Source organism: Marmota monax, unplaced genomic scaffold, assembly GCF_021218885.2.
Source record: "Marmota monax isolate L192 unplaced genomic scaffold, Marmota_monax_Labrador192_F-V1.1 WCK01_AAM20220418_F8-fsc00416, whole genome shotgun sequence".
NCBI classification, from domain to species: Eukaryota; Metazoa; Chordata; class Mammalia; order Rodentia; family Sciuridae; genus Marmota; species Marmota monax.
The window spans coordinates 353,719-376,843 of record NW_026694067.1 but is presented as its reverse complement, the minus strand read 5'-3'; the positions used below and the strand labels follow the sequence as shown (position 1 = coordinate 376,843).

Genomic DNA, 23,125 nt, shown 5'->3' with positions numbered 1-23,125 from the left:
AAGACCTTTGATAAACATCCAAAATATTCAGGTTAAATAAATTTGAAATGAAGCTGAAAGAAATTATAGTGTCATTTTTCACTGTCACCTCAAGTGTTTGAGTATTACAAGTTATTCAACCAACACAACAAAATGAAAATCATAATGACACAGCATGTATTATAAATTAAATCAAAACAACAGTCTGTGTAACAGAAACAAAATAGAGCAGTGGCACATTAAATGAAAATGTAAATTAATCTTGGAGTAAGACATTGAAAGATGATCAGTGCTGTGGGATGATTTGGGACCAAATACTTTACTACTATTCAGTGCAGGTTCTAGAACCCCTTTCATCCACACAGGGATGGAGTTGGGGGACAAAAATCTGAGCTGGAAGACAACATTTTATTTATCTTTTGTTTGACAGACAAGTCCCTCAGCCTGCTGTACTGACCACAGGCAAGCAAAATCAATAACCACTTAAGTGATCAGCAGACAAGCATGGTCATGTCATTACTAGGCAAAGAGTTCAGAGACCAGAAGTTCATAGGTTAGTTGCTAGTGTCAACTCTACCTTCAGTCACAATTTTTTGGAAAGGATGGACACACATATTGGGCCTTTGAACTTCAGTAGTCACTGTACTTCACACACCATTGAGTTTTCAATAGGGTACTCAAGGACTGAAGTGGCTGGTGCCAACGTGTAAGGTATTTGTAGGGTGTGTAGATCAACCCAGCCTCTGGCCCTGGAGGGACAATTGCAACAGTAATGTGAGGCGTTCCTTTTGGCATGACAGAGGTCTGTATTTGTCTGATCAAAGACATTGCAGTAGGGTCAGCTGGAGACAAGTACTCAGGGTCACTGGTGAGAGAAAAGGTGCAGCCCCAGTTATGATCCTAGGAACAGCTGGGGCTGTTGTCACAAGAGAAAAGGCAATCAGAATCAGAAGCTTCATCAGCTGCATCTTCTTCAGCTTGCCCAATACAGTGAAACATCATGGATGTACCTTGTTCTCAAAATTTTATTAAAGATAGATAAAATAAAAGTTCTATAATTTTAACTCAGTTTGAACATTTTTCCCTTTCTGCTGCAGGTACCAGTATTTGCCTCAGTTCTTCAATGGCCCTCTATAGTTTTACTTTGATCTATTCTGAGCATCTTCCACAGTGATTAGTCCATCTGAATCTTCATGTGAATGCTCCCAATTCAATTTGCTCTATTTTGCTCCTCCTTCTCTTTATCTTTCATTGAGTCTTTGCTTCAGGCCATTGTTTTACCTCCAGTTTCTGCCTCAAGCTCTTTAGCTGTAAATCCTCTGGGGCCAAAGATACTACCAAGAAAATTAAAATCTAGATATTTAAACTTTTTGAATTTTTTTACACAAATAGAGCACAGCTTTTTATTTCTCTGGTTGTAGATGATGCAGAGTCACTCCATTCATTAAATCATACCATACAAAGGGTAGTAATGTCTTTCTCATTCCACCATCTCGCCCCCACACACCCTCCCCTCCACCTCCTCTCCTCTGCTCAATCCAAAATTTCTCATTCTTCCCTTGACTCTCCCCCAGAATATTATGGACCTGCTCCACTTATCAGAGAATATATTTGGCCTTTGGCTTTTTGGGATTGACTTATTTTGTTCCATGATATTCTCCAACTCTGTCCACTTACCTGTCAATGCTATAATTTCATTCTTCTTTAAGGATTAGTAATGTTCCATTCTGTGTATGTACCACAGTTTGTTTATACATTCAAATGTTGAAGAGCATATAGATTGTTTCCATGGTTTAGCTACTGTGAATTAAGCTGCTATGAACACTGATGTCACTGCATTACTATGGTGTGATTTTAAGTCTTTGGTGTATACACCTAAGAGTGGAAATGTTGGGTCAAATGGTGGTTCCATTAAAAGTTTTCTAAGGAATCTCCAATCTGCTTTCCAAAGTGGTCACACCATTTTGCAGTCACAAAAATCAGAATATTCTCTTACAGCACATTTAGTTTTTCTCATAAGTGAACAATAGTCCCCACATAATCAGGCAATTTTGCACACCTTTTATTTTTTGTACTGCCATTTAATGTGTGTACATGTCTTTCGGTACTCTGCTAATTTATTCCCCTGGCAGTCGCTAGAGGTGGTTGAAGATCCTTCAGAATTTAGACAGGATGCTCAAGAGCTTCTTGTCCTTCACTAGCTGCATCAGGTTTTCTGGGATTCTCATTTCCCCTGCCAGGCTCCATAGATAACTTCCCCGCAGATCAATCCTCCACAGATCACTTCCCCCAATGCCTTGGCACCAATACCAGAGAGGAGGAATGGGCAGGGGCAATACCTGGACACTGTCTGCTGGGGACCCAGTGTGCCTCTCTGCACTAGCTCCTGTTCTGGGCCCAGAGCTGAGGCCTGTGGAAGCTGGCTTGTATATAAGCTACAGTGAAAGTTGAGGAATGTGTATGTACTCCAGTGTGTAGAGACACAGTGACATATGCCACAGTGGTTATGGTGGCCCAGCTGGGCAGACAGTCTTATCCCCTAGATGTATGCTAATAGAGGACTTGGTGATAGGAGACAAAATCTGCTGTTTAGGGCAATCCCTCCAGGAGAATCCCAATGTAGACCATGGGAGTTTGGGAATTGTCATGTCACCTGCTGCAGAGAATTACACACCTTTTGAAGAATAGCCCATGGTGCAAATCCTTTTCCTGGTAGGTAGAAAACAACATCAGTCATCACTTGAACATGAGGCCAGAACTGTGTGATTTGCCAGTCAGAAGGTCAAGGAGGCTCAGCATCGTGGATAATTTACATTTGGGAAGGAGCAAGAGCAGGGTTCCCTCCCAGTACTCTGCATGGGCATATGGTAAAGGTCCCATGTTTCCAACTTTCCAGTATCAGACACTATCCCAAGAGTCCTATGTATGTCCCATTGGAGGAGATGAGGCTGTGGGTACAAGGTGAGTGTGACACTACTGCTACCTGAGGGCTCTAGTCCAATAATGTCTAATAATAATACTGTGAAAGCTGATTATGCAAAGTCTCCTAACAGCATTAAAATTAAAAATGCATACATAATTATTTTAATAATGTTATATAACCCACTGTATCAAAGATGTATCATTTCTACAAAGGTTAGATGAACACTTATTTATGATATAATTTATATTCTTTTTCTCATGTCATTTCTTTGAAATAGGTTTTATATATTTATGTTACATGTTAATTTGAACAGTAAAATTTTCTCAGAAATGTTTGATCTGTTTTCTATTTTCTCATTTACATTTTTAAGGTAGATTTACTTTACTAACCGAAGCATGATTGGTAATTTTCTAACCACTAAATTGTTAACAGAAATAATATTTACCCTTTGATATTTACAGCCAGATATGTAAATGTGATTTGTGTTTGTTAAAATAAATTCAACTTTGAAGGAAATGGATGTTTGTTTCAAAACTACTGTTTGAACAACTATCTTATGAAAGTCCATAATTTAAGTAGTATACTAACACAACACTTCTAAGTCTATGTAGTATAATTGTTTAAAATTTTTATTTCTTCTTTTTAGATATACATGACAGTAGAGTGGTTTTGGATATATATATATATATATATATATATATATATATATATATGGAAAATTTACCATTCTTGTGGTTATACATGATGCAGAGTTACACTGGTTGTGTATTCATACATAGAGACAGAAGTTATGTAAATAATCTAATAGGGGATATAAAAAAGCAGTCTTTTCACTGTTCAATATTACAAGCCTCTGCTATTTTCACATTTATGGTCACAGAAATGCAGTGTTGATTTTAAGTGACTGTTTTCATCATCATGGTTTTACTATAAAGAAAATAAACTATGTGTTTGCAAAATCATGAAGATATTTTGGTGCCAGGTCACAATCACCAAACAGTGACCTGAGAAAGAAATGATCCTGATGATGAAGTGGATCTTAAATCAATTGGTGTGTCTCAGGTGGCTTCCATCCCTAGACACACATATGTTTTCCCAAGCAGCTCATGAACAAAATGTCCATGCTTTCATGAAGAGAGATTATTCATGTGGTCATGACAACATATTTCTACTCACAGAGATGACCTGCCTATAGCCAGGTGACAACAGCAGAATCCAACCCTGAGTTCTAATATGATGTTATTTCCTATTTGAAGCAGCCAGGTACCTCAGAGAAGATTGATGACACTAGACCTTTCATCATGGCAGACTGACATTAGTTCTCAGTGAAACATTCATTTACCCTTGAGGGAGCTTGTTTTCTTGCCTGCAGAGCTTTTGCCAAAACTGTTATCCATGAACTTAGTGAACACCTTAACCACCATTTGGTATTCAACATGGGGCTTCTGAGCACAATGCTTATGTCACAGCCAATAAAGGGGAGCAATCAGCCATATTCCTGCCATTACTACTCTTACATTTCCCCAACATCCTAAAACACTAGGTCTGACAAAAAAGTTGACTGTCTTTTGAGGAGTCAAAGATGAATCTTGGTGACTGGTTACACCCATATCCAATACATGATGATATTTGTGGCATAGGAAGGATTCCTGGAGCTGGAATGAGGGCCTGGGACTGGGAGTGACTCCACTAGTGACTCGCTAGCACAATGTTTGCTTCCCATTTTAGTAATTCAACCCTTTATTGGTCTAGTGCAGAGGACTTTGTTCCAAACACAGGACACAAGAATGACTGCTCTAACCTGGGTCCAAGCCTCCCTTTTGCTACTCATGACAAGGAACATTAGACCAAGTTGGGGCTATTGGGTCATGATTGGTCCTGATAATCAGAGGAATTAAGTTGCCACTGCTGACTCAAAATAAGGAGGCAATATATGGAAAGAAGCATGTTCTCTCATCCTTCCTTGTACTGCAGTTAAGGTCAGAATACCAACACAATCCAACTCAGCAGGGCTATTGGTGCACCTATGTTTTCTGGAGTGAGGATTTGTGCATTCCACCTGACACTACTAGCTAGAGATCAACACTAGCCAAAGCATTTTTTGGTGGTCAAGGGATTTAGAATAGATAAGTGAGAAATTACCAATGATGATCACAGGAATTAGAATTCTAACAAGAAATATTTATTTTAATGTGAATATATTTGAATATGTTTTCCTTCCTCTGTCTGATTCTATTGTCCTCTAACATAGGTGTTTTAAAAATAGGTAACTATCCAAGCCCGGTGTCACATGCCTGTAATCCCAGCCACTCGGGAGATTGAGGCAGGAGGATTATGAGATCATAGAAGACTCAAGAAAAGCAAGGCATTAAGCTATTCAGTGAGACCCTATCTCTAAATAAAACACAAGATAGGGCTGGGGATGTGACTCAGTGGTCTAGTGCACCTGAGTTCAATCCTCTGTTCAAAAGAATAAAAATAGTTAACATTTTACTTCAATATTTAATTTACAGGATATCATAGGTGGAGGAAAATGAACATACTTGAGGTCAAAAAGCGTATTGTATTCTCTTGCTTGGAAAAGATGCACATTTGGGGGGGGGGGCGTTGATGGATCATCTAATTAGATGTAGCCTGGATATCATAATTATCTTTAGGTGGAGAATGAGTGATCATGGAAGTGGCAATGAGTTTCCGGTTGACACATGTGGAATATGGTGCCATTTTTAGTTAAAAATGTGTTAGCTTCAGTGTATTCCTAAAAATTGATCACATGTATATTTATGGTAGTAGGAGGAATGCTTTCTATTGTATAAGCTATGGAGGATAGAAGTGAATCCCTTCAATCCTGTGACTCATGCCTGTATATGTGTATCTGTTGGGCCACTACATAGAGAGGAGGGGTCAGGTTGTTCACATGTCCTTGGATTCACCTCCAGTATGGTTCTGATGCTTCAACTCTTTCATAACCCAGAATACTAGGATGTCTGGCTCGATTTTTATTTTACCAAATGCAAGGACAGAGTGGTGCTAGATGAGGCATCAGGGTATTTACCATGGAATTTAGCAGCCTAGAGCATCTTTCTGAGTATAGAATGGCCTTCCAGGTCCATGATTAGTCAGGTATGTTGTTGCTGCTGTGATGAAAATCTGACAAGAAAAAATTAGAGGAGGATTTTTTTTTTGGACTCAGGTTTTGAAATTTGTTCATATACGGCCTTTTTGATTTCTCTGTTTCTAAACTGAGGCAAAATATCATGGCCTAATGACATAGAGAAGAAAAGCATCTTGAATCATGACAATCAGGAAGCAGAGAGACCTCAGTCTCTCAGAGAGACTAGGAACAAAATAGAAATCCCAAAGTCTCATCCCCAGTGACAACCTCATTCAGCCAGTCTACCTGTATATACTTACCACCTATATCATTGGATTAACCACTGATTAGTTTTCACCTCACCACCTCTTCATTTTTCCTCTCAAAATTCTTGCATTGCCTCACCCATGAGATTTATGGGACACCCTATATCCAAACCATAACAGTCCCTGAATGCCCTTGTGGGATATCACTCTTCATTGATTTCTGTCCTCAAATGCATGGCACAGCTGGGATCTCTGAGACCTCTCTCAGATTTTTGGGATAAGTGTGTGTTTGGTCAATATTCAAATTATGAATCCTCTGGGCATACTACTAATAGGAAGCCACTCAAATCAGCTGTGAGGACAAAAGAAGAGACAGGAGGTGGAGGTTAAGCATTCAAATTTCTTCAAGTTGCTTTGGGCAAAATATAATTCTTGCTCCCGTGACCTCTGGTTATAGTCATTTTCCAGATGTTGACCCCTTTGCCAGTCTTCCAACTCTACAGAGCTGTTTTTTTTGTTTTGTTTTGTTTTAATCTGGACCTAGTTCAGATGGGCTGTTGCCCTTTCATGTTCCTATCCATAGGCAGGTTGGCTCCCTGCTGAGAGACCACTGATGACAAGTGACTCAGCATAAGATCACCATGGGCCCTCACGTTCTTCTCGTAGTCCTCTCAGTAGCTCCAAGATGGACTTTGGTTTCATCTTTGGCATTTCATTTAATGTTCCTCTTATTGTTGACATGCTTTTATGCATTTCACAGTTATACATTGTTTACATAATCAACCACCTTCTTTTATGGATTTACCACCAATTTTAGTCTCAAACATTGTGTTTGACATACTTCATTCTGCAATGTACCATAAATAGCCACAATTATTTTTATTTTTTAATCATCCATGCTTTATTTGGCATGTTTAAAGTCACCACAATCCAGACCTGATGGACAAAACAAATTTAGGTCCTTTATTATCTGTGAAGTTCATCAGTGTCACAGTTTCCATGGCTGAGCTCTGAAAAACGAGTTGTCAAGGATTCCTCAATCAGGGAGAATCCTGCCTCTGAACCAAAGTGAATTCCAGGTTCAAGGCTCTGAATTGAGGCAGCTGAGAGTCAGTGTCACTCTGAGATTCTCCTCAGGGATCCTGTCCATTCTTCATGCAGGGAGAAGTGACCAAGTGCTCCCTTCCCTCATGCATGACCACATAAGAAATTCTTCCTGGAAAGAAGGTATGAATGGCTGGAGGTGGGAGGAAATGCCAGAGAGGACTGTGCAGCCATCTTTGGAAGACCCTGGGTTAGAGAAGTCTTCCTAGGGATGACTTCTGGACAGTGATAAATAGTTTCCTGAGATTAGCAGGAGGCACATACAGTCAGGCTGGGAGAAGGAAACAGACTGTAGGAGCCCACATTTTCTCATACAATGCCCCCTCCTACAGCACCTGGACCTTAGAGTTTTCTCCCTAAGGAAATTCAACCAGCATTGTCTGCCATGTTTACACATACAATCAGCCTCCTTCAGTGCATTTCCCAGTGGGTGTGCCTTGGCTCTTGCCAGTGTCCTGGGGGTGACCCTGTGTTTGACCCTCAGAATGTAGTCATTGCAACAACGGACACAGTTTAAACTCTTCTGATGTCCTTTCATGGACTGAATTTGGACTCCTCCTGTTCACCCCCAGGGCTGGCCTCACTCTGCCTATGCAACCCCAGCTTCTCTCCTAGCTTCCTCTGAATGCCCCTCCACTGTGCCTTGCTGGTTAACGATTCACAGAGTAGCAGCCCCCCTCCTGAGGACCCCAAATCTTCTGTCATTGAAGAGCCTATTGTTAGGATGACAAGCCTCACTCTGTGCCAGTTGTGCCAAAATATACCCTGTCCTGTGTCTCAGATTGGTGGCATTGACAGTGCATGAGGAGTCATGGCAGGTCAAGTTTCTGTTACCAAGTGCTTTGTTTCTGTTATAAGAGAATCCATCAAACCCAAGCCTATCTCCTCACATGCAATAGGGTAGAGAAATTGTGTGAAACTTTGTGTGGATGCAGGCTTCTTAGGTATTGAGAAACTAAGACTCATATGTTCCATCTTATGTAATCACATATAATGACAGACTTCTGCCAATGTGCTGATTTCTACATGTATTTTATCCTTTTTTTAGGTTCCTCACTGCTCCTCTAGCAGATTCCATTGTGATTGGTTTATTTTTTTCCCATCATACCACTTTGGTTACCTTTCATACCCTTTTATCTATATTTTAAATTTATTTTCATAGTGGTTTCTATTTGCTTTATATCAATACCAACATAGTTTGCAATGCTGCTGAGTTCTATTACCATGTTCCCTTTCCTCCTACCCTCATCTGTCCCTTCTTGTTTATGATGCTGTTGTCAAAGTCTGATGTGCATACTGGAATTTTTTGATCATTTCCATTATTGATTCAAACTATGAACATTTCTCTCCTGTTTTTAATTCTTATGGCAATATGTTAGAAACTAAAATACAATCATTGTTAGGATTTATGTTCAACTACTTAAGTACCTTTAGCAGAGATATTAATTCATCAGGTTCTCAAGTTCCCATCTCTTACCCTTCTTAAGTCTTAGGACTCCCCTCAGTATTTCATGCTGGGCAGGACTACTAGAACAAAATGTGCTCTGTAACTTTTCCATTTGTGGTGGTCAGCTCTTCTTCACTGTAACCATTATACCTGACAGGAACAAGTTAGTGGAGGGCAGATTAATTTTTGGCTTGTAGCTTCACAGGTCTCCATGAGCTTCTGACTCTATCATAGAAACAACATGGTAGAAGGTCATGGGGTAATATGTAGAAGATTAAAACTAGACCCTTATTTCTCACATTGCACAAAAATCAACTAAAAATATATCAAAGGGCAATGGTGAGCCATTTCCAAGGATGTAGAGCAGCAGCAGCAGTCTAGGTCACAAGGAGAACAGGGGCGGAGCCTGACAGGGCGCCATCAGGGCAGGACAAGATCTCTGAGCAGGTGCCATTGACATTGCCTTTGCAATGCCCCCACACTTCTGTGCCAATATGAGAATAGTCATGGTGGCCTTGCTCAGGAGATGCAGCTTGCATGCGCAGGGCATGTTCCCCTCTTAAAAGAGCAGGACACTGTGGTGCGGGCAGGTGTGCATAATGAAGCATCGGCACCAGGCCTGCTGTCAGCTCTGGGGCCGCCATGGGCATGGATGGCCCTAGGCACCCACTGAGCAGTTGGGACCAGGCTTCCTGGCATGAGGACAACCAGTCTCTGCCGCTGGGAGCTGTGGTGGGCAGGCTCCTGAACATAGGCGGTGAAAGCAGTCCTGCAGGCAGAGTGGTGTGGGCATGGCTCCAGGCAAATTGGTGAGCCTAGCTCTGCTTGTTGCCTCAGATCTGGCTCCTGCTGGGCTTTGTGCTGGCCTCATAGGCTTGTCCTGCCCCATGCTTCAGAGCTGAAACCAGTGGGTCAGTTGTGCTGCAGCAGCCTGGGGGGATGCTGGTGGTGGCAAAAGAATCCCAGGCCTACAGGGCACAAGAAGATGTCTGTGGGGAACAGCAATGGCCACAAGGCTTGGCCCAGTTGGCAGCCTCGCATGACAGGAAACTTCTCTTTGTGGGAGTCATGATCACCCAGAAATACTTCAGACTCCTACTGTGGTCACCTTCAGAATATGACCTAAGACAATTTTCTGGGAAAGTGGAGTTTTTCTCTACTATGTGTCTGTACCATCTGTACCATTTCCAATTGTGCCACTATGGGGTGTGGATGGCACTTACCCACTCCAGAAGAATTTTATGATGCTCAAGTATATGCATGAGCACTGCTTGGACAGTGATCTGGAAGCAGATGATGATTTTGACATCAACGGAGATCATCTGAAGAGATTCCTGAGGAGTTTGAATATCAGTGAGCCCCTGCTTCTCAGGCAGACAGGACAGAGCACTACAGAAATGTTTTGGGTCTTATAAGATGCATCAGCTTTTTTTAAATGAGAATTCTGAAAAGAACAAGAAGGGATACATCTGAGATCTCCAGAACAGTAAGATTCACTAAGCTATCATGTTCAACCTGAACAAAAACCCAAGCTACCAGTACAAACTGCACAGCTACATTCTCAGTTGCCAAATTGCAGAGCAGCATCATCACACTATACAATTCCACTGAGAAATCATCCTAATGAGCAAATACAGCAACACAGAGATGCATAAGACGGACCAACATCTGGGAATCCCTGCTTTCTTCATGAGATTTCAGTCCTGCCCTCAAGAGGAAGTTCTGCAATGGGAATTTATGACTGGCAATAATTTGTTTTTGGCTGTGGACCATTAGCCAACCTGCACCCCTCCCTCCTAAGAAGAATGTACTCCAAACAGATGGAAGCCTTGAATGACATTTTCATGTAGGTAATGGAAATGATCAAGGCCACCACCAAGAGCTGGGAATGCATCATGGACTTCAAGGAGGTCTGGTGTGGCTATTGTCCTGTGGTGAATCCCATGTATGAGGCAGAGTACATTCTGAACCTGCTGCTTCTACATAAGAGGTATAAAGGGGCTGGGGATGTGGCTCAAGTGGTAGCGCGCTCGCCTGGCATGCATGCGGCCCGGGTTTGATCCTCAGCACCACATACAAACAAGGATGTTGTGTCCGCCGAAAACTAAGAAATAAATATTGAAATTCTCTCTCTCTCTCTCTCTCTCTCTCTCTCTCTCTCTCTCTCTCTCTCTGTCTCTCTCTTAAAAAAAAGAAGTATAAAGGAAATAAGATGTCAGTTCCTTTGAGGAGGCATGCAGACCTACAGCAGATTTACAGCAAGGTTCAGTTAGTGGAGCATGAGGAACTACACACTCAGGAGCTGGCCAACAGAACTAACCAGAAGTTTGGATACCTATCCTTTCTCTCCAATTCCCTGAAGTAGCTTGTTCCTTTCCAGTTCTCTGGATCCAAGAACAAATGCAAAGAGCCCAAATATGAAAATGTCATATCCTGATGCCATTATCTGGACATTTTGACGTTTGTGAGGTTTCCGGGAAACTTGGGGAAGACATGTCCCACCCCAAATCTGCACGCCAAAGTGGTTGTACTACTTTTTAATTCTGACTCCAACCTTGATAAGGCCAAAATACTGGAACTGATGAGAGATTATAGCAGTAAGTACCCTAAAGATGATATGAAGATTTTGCCTGTGTCTATAGAATTTTCAATCGCTCTTGCCCTCAGGGTGGGATCTTCCCATTTAATAACAAATGTTTACACTTCTGTGAAGTTGACCTGGTGTTTATCATGAAACTCCTGCAACATTGTTGAGCAAATAGAGTTTGGGGCCAACAAACACATTCCCCAATCATCTTTAGACAGTTATGATTGAAAGATTATTTATGGTGGGAAAGTTCCCAGGAACAACCATTATTCCTTTTACTTAAAAAACTGGCTTCTGTAGAAACTATGGGTTTGGCATTACTTATACCTGTAAGGGACATCTTGTCTGAGTGGGTGGCAATTTCCATCCAAGGCTGGGGCTGAAAGATGTGAACATCTTCAACACAGTTCTCTAGGCAGGTTTGAGGATGTTCAGAAGCCAGGAAGTAGGAGTAGCACATGTCCAACACACTGTCTTCCATGACACCAATCTGGATCCCAAACAATACAAAGTGTGCTTGGAGTCCAAAGTATCATCACATGGTTCCATGCTGCAGTTAGCATAAATGGGACTGGAGAAAAATGATCCAAGTTACAGTCAAAGCAGCCAGCCTGATGTCCAGCTCTCCTGGAAAAAATGTTTTTTTTTAATTATCTATTTAAAAAAATTGTATGAACAGCTTTTGAAGTCCATGCAAGGATATAATTTCTAAGTAGTTTTCTTACATAGGACTCCTTTAATAATGAGTTTTGTGAACAAAATTGTGGTTAGTGTTTGCCTTTGAACACATCTTCCTTTGAACATTATGTAGCAGACCAGCTTAATTCTTATTTGAAAGTCTTGGATTATTTTTTTTATTTCCTTCCAGGTCTCTTCTCTTCAATCCTATGGCAGAAAACATGAACATTCTCATGAAGTATTATTGGAAAAAAAAGAAACACTGTAAAATTCTGTTTTGTTAACATTGCACAGTTTCTAACTTTTGTCTCTTTTTTCAAGTTTTTTTAAAGTCATCTCAAGTTCTAGAGCAGGAAGTTGAGCAGGGAGGGCAGGCAGAAGCGTCCCTGATGTTGCAGTCTGGCCTCATGGCAGTGTTGAGATGGTTAAACCTTTAAGATCTGGGGCTTGTGGAAGGTCTCCGGTCACAGATGGTGTGCCCTTCAAGGGGATATGGAATCCCCGTTCCTCTCTCTTTTTCTCTTTCCCTTACCTGCCATGCAGTGAGCAGATCCTCTCTACCATATGCTGCCCAATATGATGGACTGCCTTATTTCAGGGCCAAAGTGATGGAGTCCACTGATCATGGACCAAAATATCCATACCTGAGAGGCAGAAGACACCTTTTATGCATATAAGTTGATTATTTCTGGTGTTTGTTAGAATGATGGAAAGCTAACCCTGCAGGAATGCAGAACCAGAGTTTTATCCCTGCATCCCTCCTCCTGTAACCACCCCTGCAGCCTTCCACTGGATATCCAGCCTCCCCCATGAAGAAGAGCTTCAACACTTTCTGACTTTCAGCTCCCAAGGCTGGTGTCTGTTGCCCTCTTTTAGACTTCCCCTGTCACATTGCATTCTAAGCAGTTGGATGGGGAGTTTGAAGTTAAATAATTTAAATTTCCCCAAAACCATCATCCAGTTTTGGGCTGTTTTCATCTAAGTTGTATTAAAATGACTGGTCCTCTCAGGTCTCTAGCTGGCACTGGTAAAGTCCCAGGACACAGACTTTATACAAATCTGCTGTGTGTCTTAGGAAAGAGAACTCCCTCTGTGTACCTCCATTAAGTCATGAATATAAGGAACTAGAATATCCATGCCAGGTCATTGAGTCTGTGATACCATATTCTACTAGAGGAGAAGAGTCTCTTCAAATCCCTTAGGAGAGCAAGGTAGGGGATACCTCAGCCTCCAAATATTACCAGAGGAGGCAGGGTGCTTAAGATCTTGGAGGCCTCTCCAAGGGCACTTGGATCTACAGAGCTATCCCCTGAGAATTCTGACACTCAGAACTATTGTTATGTCTCCAGAACAATACTTAGTCATCCTCTGTTTAAGAATCCCCAGTTCCCCACTCTGCAGTGGGACAATCACATGAGATGAGAGGAACCATTGGGAATGAAAAGGAGCAGGAAGCTGAGGACACCTGGGCCTAGGAAGGATGAGTACCCTATAGCCTCAGGCAGAGTCTCTGAGGCCTGTGAGTAGAAATCAGGCAGCCAGAGGCTAGAGCAAGTCCTTCTGATTTGGCAGCAACTGGAAGGGCATACCTAACCCTTTTCCCCAAGAGAGACAAGCCTGGCTCCAGGGACACTGAGAAAAGGGCCAGCTAAACCAAGACTCTTCTGTCATTGCCAGAATTCACCTCTAAGTGTATGTCAGTCTAGAGCAGGGGAGGGTATGGGCATCTAGAGGTGCAGCTGCAACAGCGGCTCCCTGAGGAATTCCCAGGATCCAGCCAGACTTGGATTTCCAAATTTCTGAGTGTGAGGATGAGGTCTGTGACATGAGACACCTGCTGCAGGTGCAGGAGCTGCTGGGGGGAGGGGAGTTGAGGATGCACATTGGTATAGCTGGGGATGCTATGTTTAGGGACAGTTTTTCCTCCCTGATTCCTGGGACAATCCCTGGGGGAAACCACAGCTTCTGGGTCCTGAGTAGTGAAATAGTCATGCCCATATGGTGGTGCTGTGGAAGGAACAGCTGCAGCTCAGACTACTAGGATGGAACCCGCCACCAGTCCCCAGGTTGTGAGGAGTCCCAGGCCAGAGGCAGGGGTGAGACATGCAACCCAACAGGAGAGAAGCTGAACTGGCTCAGGGAACTCCCAGGGGCTCTCACCTGAACTCTGCATGATATCTTTTAGGACACTTTGTTCATCTACAAGGTCAGTGACATGTGGGGTTTATTAGCCTTCATCACCAGGCCTGGTCCTCAGAAAAGGAGAAAACAACATTATGGACTGGAGAGATCCAGCCTGGAGATCATGACAGCTGATCTGATGAGTTGAGGCAAATTATTCAGTCATGATCACCATCCTTGTCTTTATCTCATTCTTCCTTCTTATCATGATCATCATTGAGTCATTTGAAAGTTACTTGAGATTGAATGATCAAAATTCATCAACTATACCGGGATGTTTCTGGGAGTGGAGAAGACACTAGTAATAATTATGTGAGTACAACAAAATTAGGAATATCTGGAAACCCCAGGATGTAGGTCTAGAGCTCTTCTGCATAGAGCCCCACTGGTCTAGAGTGGTTCTGTGGAACTATTGCCCTAACAGATTAGGTTTGAGATTAAATAACTTGGCAGGTATTCAGGAAGACTGAACCTGACCCTAGCACTCTCTGCCATGACTCTGTGTTTATGTTCCCATGGCATCCCTACAATTCTTCAAGAAGACCAAATAGGTAAGCATTTCCCTCAGATCACCCCAGATGGAGGGAGTTCTCATGCAAGGTCATTTTGACAATCTCTTGACTCTTGGGGACTTTGAACAAAAAAAAATGTTTTTGAGAAAGAAGCAACCTTCCCAGACCATGTCAGTGCTACTTTGGGAATCATCCAATCTCATATGTGTGAGGGATCCAGGTTGATTTAGAACTGTTCTTCATCCATATCTCATTGAGGCGGCTCTAGTAGGAGCTTTGATTCAAGGTCATGAAATGTGGCTTCTTAGAGCCATAGAAACCCATCCTGAAGCGGGGATGAAGACTGAGGTTTCTGTGAGATCTCAAGAAGTTAGACAGCAGCAGGGAAATGTTCTGGAGATGAGGTGGGAGACAGCAAAACTGGACCAGGAATGACAGAGCCCCTGGTGAAGAAGCTCATGTGTCAGAAAGAAAGGGCAAAGTCCACTAACATTATGTTGTGTCATTAAATGTCAGTGGGCATTACAAGTGGACAGTGACTATGTCATCCATACTCCTAGAAGCTCAAATTTCTAGTTGGCTTGAAAACTTTGTTTTGGACCTATGTTTTGGGAAATACAGGCTGGGAGTCATGAGTACTGTGGGATGAAGGATATGGGTGTCTCCTGTCCAGACCTGGTGGAGGATATTCTCCTGGTGCCTTTGCAGGTCTCACAGTGGGGTTGGGAGAGTCACCCAGTTCAACTTAGCAGGAGCTGCTGCTCTGCTTCTTCATTCCCCAGGGGCCCCAAACAGCCACTTGCTTCCCTTCCTCCAGGCCAGAGCAGCCACTTTACTGTCCCTCCTCTGCAGCCCCAGAGTCCCCTCCCTAGGGCTCCCGGACACCCACCATGCTATTCTGGGCTATGACTTTTGGTGTAGAGAAAGCCAGTCTCCTTCCCCCTTCTGACTCTGAGAACTTTGTCTCAGCCCAGGGCCCATCAGCTACTGGCCCCTCACATTCTTCCTTGTATATTGAGGAACTTGCCCAAAATAGACCTGCCCTGTGTGGTGGGGATGTTACTCCCTAGGGTCAATATAGGTATGAATTTGGCACAGAGATGGGAGAAGATGGGTGGGATTAGGTCTGGATCTGCTGCCTTTGGGCTATGTGGAGCCTGAGCAGACTGTGTATGTCTCTCAAGGTCATCTGTGAAATAGGCAATCATAGCCCTCAGGTGTCAGAGTCACTGGAGGGTCAATGAGGTACTGTGACTTGCTCTAAATGGCCCAGAATTGGCCACTGAGGTATCTCATAGATGCTTCTGTTGTTTAAATTCATCCAAAGCTTAGAGGGAGATTCCTGTGCTGTGTCTGACATTCCCTGGTCTGCATGGATGGTGCTGACCTCCAGGAACTTAAGGAGGGGACCAGTGGTAAATTCCACATTGTCCCCTAGCAGCTTGTGAATTTCTCCAGGTTAGGTGGTCCTCATGTCCCTCTACCCAGCACTTGGCCCATATCACAGCTATGCTCACTCATGATTTGTTGAATGAATGTGTGAGTGAATTAATGATTCAATGACAATGGGCCACAGGGATGAGGATATGTGGAAAGAGCCTGGGGATAGGTCACCCCACAACTCATTGTGACCCTGACTGGATCATCCACTTATTGTTGGACCCTCAGTCCTCTCATCTGGGAAATGGGCACACAAATACCTTGTGTGCTTTGCTTTGTGGACCGAATGAGCCAGAGTAGACAGAGGAATCCAGGTCCTCCAACTCCACAGAACCACAAGAGAGTTCACATGCTCAGCATCTTCTCTTGGCCTTGTATAGGCACAGCCTGCCTAGAAGGGAGAGTGACCCAACACACATGTGGTCTTTAACACATATTGCACCTAAGCGGGCTTGGCCCTTACAGTCAGGCATGGGGGAAGGTGTAGCCACCTTGGGTTGACCTTGGGCCAGTGGACCTAGGTGCTCACCATCTGTGTAGAGCTGCCTTAGTTCTTAGAACCTCTGTTTCCTCATCCACAAGGTGTGGGAGTATGGACATCTGCCTCCAAGGTGGTCTGGATCACATGATATAAAATATGTCAGATACCAGCTCAGAGTTTATCTGAAAGCAACCCTCAGTCAAGGTCACTACATTGACAGGTGGTGGCAGGTGAGATCATACCTGCAGCAGAACAGGGAGCAACTTTTACAGTGAAACATGGAGGGCTCAGTAAGGTCCAGTCCAGAACCCAACTGAACCTCTGAGGGACAGGCTGCTAGAGACACAGCCCTTGTCACACGGTGCCTGCCTCCAGTGGGGACTCAGAATGAATGGTAAGCCCATTCCGAGGCAGGGCTGCCACCAGGAGAGCCAAATTAGCAGCTCCCAGCAGCCATCAAGTCCCAGCAAGGCTAAGAGATTGAGCAGGCAAAGAAGCAACAGTCCCAGAGTACACAAGGAGCCAGTTCCCAATAGTCCTGACAGGGCAGCACCAGCATAGAGGACCAGAGAGAGGGGTCCAGCTGGGTGAGGAGTTTCAAGATGGTGAGAGTTCCATGGAGTGTTCAGGTCCAAGATCAATATAGGAGAGCAGTGAGAGGATCCTTGAATAAAGCCACTTGAAGGCCATCAGTGCCATGGGAAGTGTATAGAGAGGATGTGGCAGGAGATGCTGGGCTTGAGGTGGGAAGGGAGGACATGGAGTCCAGGAGTCCTTGGAGACATGCTGATAATGGTAGGAGCAGGGAAGTGACAACTCAGTGATCTACTTTTGACAAATCACTCAGAGTCTCTGGGCCATGGTGTCTCCATTGTAGACTAAAGATCCTCATAATATCTTCCTCCAAGAGCCAGAGCACTTTGGTGACAGAGAAGTAGACCCAGGGGTCATAGAAAGAAAATGTCTCAGAGAAATGACTGAAATCATAGTCCCTTCCCTGTGATCCTAGACAAATTAGGGACTGACTGTGGAAGGCAGGGATGTGGGCAGGGTTGAGTCTCAGCTGGTCCCAGAAATTCCCAGATTGGGGATGGACAAAGGGAGAGGAATTGGGGAGATGTCTACCCTGATCCCCAAGGAATTAGGATCAAAGCTGAGCTCCACTGAATGAGGGACTCTAAGAATAGTACTACCTAATCCTGGAACCTGTGATATATTATAGTCTGTAACCATAGGGACCTTACCCAGGGGATGATGTTAAGGGGTCTGAGATGGAGGATTATCCCAAATTATCTGGGTGGTCCAAGGTAGGGGAAACAGGAAGGTGGGAGGTCAGAATAAGAGAAGGAATGTGGTAATTGAAGGAGAGGAAAGAGAGAGAGAGTAGAGGAAGACAGAGACGAGGGGAGAGGGAGAGAGAAGAGAAGAGAAGGAAAGAGAGGAGAGGGGAAGAGAAAGCCAGAAAGAGAGATTTGTAGGTGCTACACAGCTGGCTTTGAAACTGGAGGAAGGGATCAGGAGTCCAGGGACGTGGTATCCTCTAGGAGCTGGAAAAGTTCAGACAATGGTCTCATCCTGAGTCCCTGAAGGAGCTTGGCCTCCCAACACCTTGATTCTAGATCCCCGGGATGCATTTTGGACTTCTAACTTCCAGACCTGTGAGAGAATAAATTATGCACGTTGTTTTGAGCCACTGTATTGCAGTGATCTATTTCAGCAGCCACAGAAAGCTCCCATAAGAGTGGAGCCCTCATTGTGGCCCCTCCACAGCCCCTGCCCATGGTGACACAGGCATGACCCTAGGTCCTGAGCCCCAACCCTGCTAATTTCCATGGAAGAGTAAAGAGACTGGAGCTCAGGGACTGCATGAGCAGGTAGGGTGGGGCTGGGCCACAGACTCATCATTTCTTCGTGGTCAGAGAGTGGCTGGATTTCCAACCCTGCTAGTCACTGCCTCACGGAGAAAGTCCTAGTACAGGACCTAGTTTTCCTGCTGATGTCCACAGTTGAATAAAATACTCCCAATAAATAATGACTTCCCTGTCACCAAAGGGAGATGACAGGTGAACTTCTGTGCCAAACACTTTAAAGAATCATTATGTTCTGGGGCCACGAATTGGTCATCCTGTGTGTATGTCAGAACCCAAGTCCCCTCAGTGTTGAAGCCTCAGATAAAACATGTCTCCACCTCTAATTGTGGTACAAGGTGCCCTGTCTCATTTCCCTCCAGCAATGTCTTAGAAATTATGAGCACCTATTTCCTTGGTCACAATAGTTCCCTGGGAGTTAGAAGCTCATTGTTGGCGAATGTCCGAAATTCTTGGCAGGCCTTTTGTGTGGCAGTTTACTTCTTAGCTTCCTCCTATTTCTCTTTTGTACCTACACCTACCATTGGATAAGGAAATGAGGTGGGCTCTGATTTTAAGAGTTTGGAAAGCCAACGGCTTGGTGTGCCCTGAATTCTGTGGACAGTCTTGTTCTCAGGAGTGATGGGGATAGTGAATATGTGTGGGTAGGAGCTGAGTTGGGCAAAGAGGATGAGGGGATTCCAAGAGTCCATCCCAGAAGAGAGAAGCACAGTTTGTTGCCCTTGTTTGATGCAAGTGATAAGCGGTATGTGAGGGTCAGGGCTTGTGGAACAAAGCCTTCCATAACTGTTCAGGCCCTGGGCTCAGCCTCCCTCTGCTGCCCAATCCTAGCACATCCCCCACCACTTGCTCCTGCCCTGGCTTGAAATTCTGGCTTTGTGGCATGGATGTCCATGGCAACCAGTACAGCACCAAGGTGGGTCCAGCTGGCAAAGCCAGGATGGTAGAGAGGCAGAATGAGGCCTCCTGCAGTCCTGGGCCTGTGGCCTAGAATTTCTCCTAAGGGATTCTCAGTCTGTGCCTCTGGAAGAAGGGTCAGGAGAAGTAAGACACTGAAAGAGAGGGGGAGGATGTGGTGTGTGTGTGTGTGTGTGTGTGTGTGTGTGTGTATAGTGGAGGGAGTGTGTGAGCAAGTGACACCTACCCCAACTCTGTCATAGGGTTACTGAGGGCCCTAACTACTTGGTTGAACCTTCTCAGTGAAGTTCATGCTTCTAGGTACCCAGCCTGGTGAGCCCTGACCTCTGACCCTCAGGCAGGACTGCCCAACCTTCTGTAGCAACCCATGGTATAATCCCTAAGAACTGTGCAACCTACCTCCTCTCCAGCCCCATGAGTACTCTCTCAGGGGCCAGTCTCTGCACCTCTTAGTGTCCTTGCCCTGTAGCTAGCTGCACCCACACGCTGATCAAAGTCACTAGCATCCTCCTTGTGACCAAATTCTAGATGTTGTATTTGCTCACCACCATCTACTCCTTCATCTACTCATTCATAGGCCTGCAGACCCTACTCTGAACCAGACAAATGAAGGAAAGTGATCCTCACCTTGGGTTAAGTGCTTTAAAGGACAGGCAATCACAGAGCCCCCACTGGAAGCCGAGCCAGTAGGGTGGGCACACAGTCCCACACCTCTGTATCTCTCTACAACATCTTCAGAGTGCATGGGCCTGGCTAGGTCCCACCACCCAGGGTGTTTTGTGCTGCAGTTTCTTCTTTTGTCACTGTATTTTAAACATTTTGCACATCAGAAACTATTCTTGTTCATCATGCTTTACTGGTGTGTATGGAATCCCTTCCAGAAAATGCACCATAATTTATTTATTCAAACCTGCCTTGGCCTCTTATACTGGCCACAGTCATGTAGCCAGACTCTAGAGTTGCAGCTCCCCTCTCATATAAATACCCCAGCAGGTTCTCAGCTCTAAAGATGGCCATCTCTGCAGGGGTTGCTTCAGGGCCCCTTCTCTCCTACCCTCTTCACATAGCTTCCAGCCTCACCAGCTAAGTCTAATAGTCTTCCCTGTCTCTGGGTGGAGTCCATGGCCTTGCCCTGCTGTGAGAGGATAGAGACTGAAATGATGGTGGCACTGGCCTGCCTTGTTTGATGGCAGTCTAATGCATTGTTCTAACTGTCTTGTTCTGATGGAGGCTGCCCATGGCCCCTGATGGCCCTGCTCAGGGTAGCCAGATCCAGGCAGTGGGGCCAGGAGGCAGGGGCTATTGGTAGACCTTCCTAAGAAGCCTTGGAGAGCTGCTGAGTGGACAGAAACCAGAGTTCTCAGGTCAGACCAGTTGGGCCTGGCAGGCAGTGAGCCCTATTCAGCACTCTGGTACATGGACCTGGGCTGATCTGGGATGTAGAGGTGTTAAGAACTGACGTAGCCTCATTCAGATAGCCTGCCTAGGGGTGCCCAGGGGTGCTCTTTGGCCCTCTAGTCAATACCTCAGCATTCTTACCTGGCCCTCATGAATCATAGTCCATGGAATTGAAGCTCCACAGTGGGTAAATGTCAAACAAGGGTTTTATGGTCAAATTTTGGATCAGCTGGGTTAAATGGTGCTGAAACTCTTTCTTTTCTTCTTTACTGCAGGGCATCTCAGGGCCTTGGTTTTAGAGGGGGGTAGGTAATATTCTCTCTGATAGACATCCCTATGTGCCAAACTTCAGGGCCTGGTGCCCAGGAACCCATTTGGGGACCTAGTGACTGGGGTGCCTTAGAGAAGTGGTGGGGGAAACCATTGTGCCCTCAGCAAGCACAGGTCCTGAGATAGGTGGGCAATCCCACACAAACCTACACCCATGGGGTTCCTGATGGATGGAGGGACCATAGTTTTTCCCAGCAATGCAAAGCAATGTGCAAATTTATGCTTTGGATTTATGACTCTATTTCTTTGCAGCAAATGACATGAAAAATGTCAGGCCAAGGCTGAAGTTGGGTGGTGAGGGGCCCATCAAGAAAGAGGGTGGGGTTGAGGAGGACGGAGGACCTAGGGACTTAAGCCAGGATGGGACTTCAGGACCCTCACCCATCTCAGATTGCTCCTTGCTTGCCTAGGTCCCCAGCACTGTGTCCTCAATTTGTCCCAGCCATTGTGACCTTATTAAGATGTTGCTTTTATTTGCCCTCCTGCCAGGATCCATATGGGGGCCGGCTCAGGAACTTGCCATAAGTTCCCCCCTCCCCCAAGTCTGGGCAGCCATAGGATCAGCTTGTGCAGTACTGGCTGGCTCTGTGACCTTGGGTAGCACCTCCCTTCCCTGGTCACTGGAGGCCTCATCTATAATCCATGGCTGTTGACCAGAGCTGGTGTTCCTGGCTCAGTGCCCTCACAAGTAGAAACACTCCAAGTTCTGGGATTGTCAGGTGTGGGGCTTTGGGGAAGATGGGTGGAACTGGGTGCAGGGCCAGGATGAGGATTGGCTTGTGGCATCCCATAGCAGCCCCAGAGCCTGGAGAAGAACCTGCACATTGTAGGTGCTCAGTAAAAATAGTGAGTGAAAGTGGAAGGCAGAAAAGGTCTTAAGCTTACTGAGAATCCATGGCCACCATGCTTACTTGGCCCCCTATCTCTCCCCGATGCCACATCCAGCTCAACCTGCCTTGTCACTGGGCTCTGCACTGGTTCTCAGATCTGGAAGTTTGATTAGTGAATGCTGAACACCTCCCTGCCATATGTGGGACCTACGCAGCTACTTCCTCCTAGCAGCTACACATCAGCCCTGTACACAGCTGCACTCCACTGGGCATCCAGGACCCCCAAATTCATTCTATGTGATATCAAATCCTTTGTATCGGACATCCAACCCCACAGTCTTTGCCTGCCCACTCTACCTATCCCCAAATACAGGTTCATTGCACAAAGTCTGACCTTCTCCCTGTCCATTCCCTTTTATTCCTCATGACAGGCCTGCCTTATTAGATCACCCCCTCCACCGTCTTGTTCAAGACCACAGACACCCCTGCCTACCATCTTATTTTCCATTAAGATGGTATTTTTCACCCCTCCCACCTAAACCCTCCCAAGGCTGCCTCTAAGTGAAACTTTTTCTCCTTACTTTCAGGGCCTGGGCCAGAGGATCTCATTAAGAACCTTTCTTCCACCTTTGCTGGGGGAAGCTCAAGGTGCTCTTTCCTGTCACCCCATCTCCATGTTCCCAAACAGTCTAACCCTGGCATGAGGGTGCAGAGAGTCATTAAAATTGTGGTGGCTATATCTGAAGCACCCTGTATAGGCAGGGCCCAAGAGGCAACTGTCAGTGAGAAGCAGCATTCTCATCAACATGAGCCATGACTGGGTTCCTCTATGCCCCGAGTCAGCTCTGGGAGATGCCAAAGTCAGGGACCCTTAAGGCTGGCTGTCTAGCATGGGCTAGTTGTGACCTTCAGCCTTTACCACCAGCCTCCCTGTCCATACATGGATGGTGTGAAGGTAGATTCACTTGTGAGGGAGTGCTGCCTATAGCGCCTGGACCCTGAGAAATTATTTTGGATGCTATGGCTGGCTCCTGGGACTCCTTCCCTTGCACTCTAGAAAACCTCCTATTCTTCATGCCCTGAGCTTGG

At 45.0% G+C, this 23,125-nt stretch overlaps 2 pseudogenes; one reads left to right on the top strand and one right to left on the bottom strand.

Moving 5' to 3' along the window:
* Window positions 1–533: 533 nt before the first annotated feature.
* Window positions 534–2,207, bottom strand: LOC124106629 (KH domain-containing RNA-binding protein QKI-like; annotated as a pseudogene).
* Window positions 2,208–9,752: 7,545 nt separating this feature from the next.
* On the top strand, window positions 9,753–14,407 carry LOC124106628 (chondroitin sulfate synthase 1-like; annotated as a pseudogene).
* The last annotated feature ends 8,718 nt before the right edge of the window (window positions 14,408–23,125 follow it).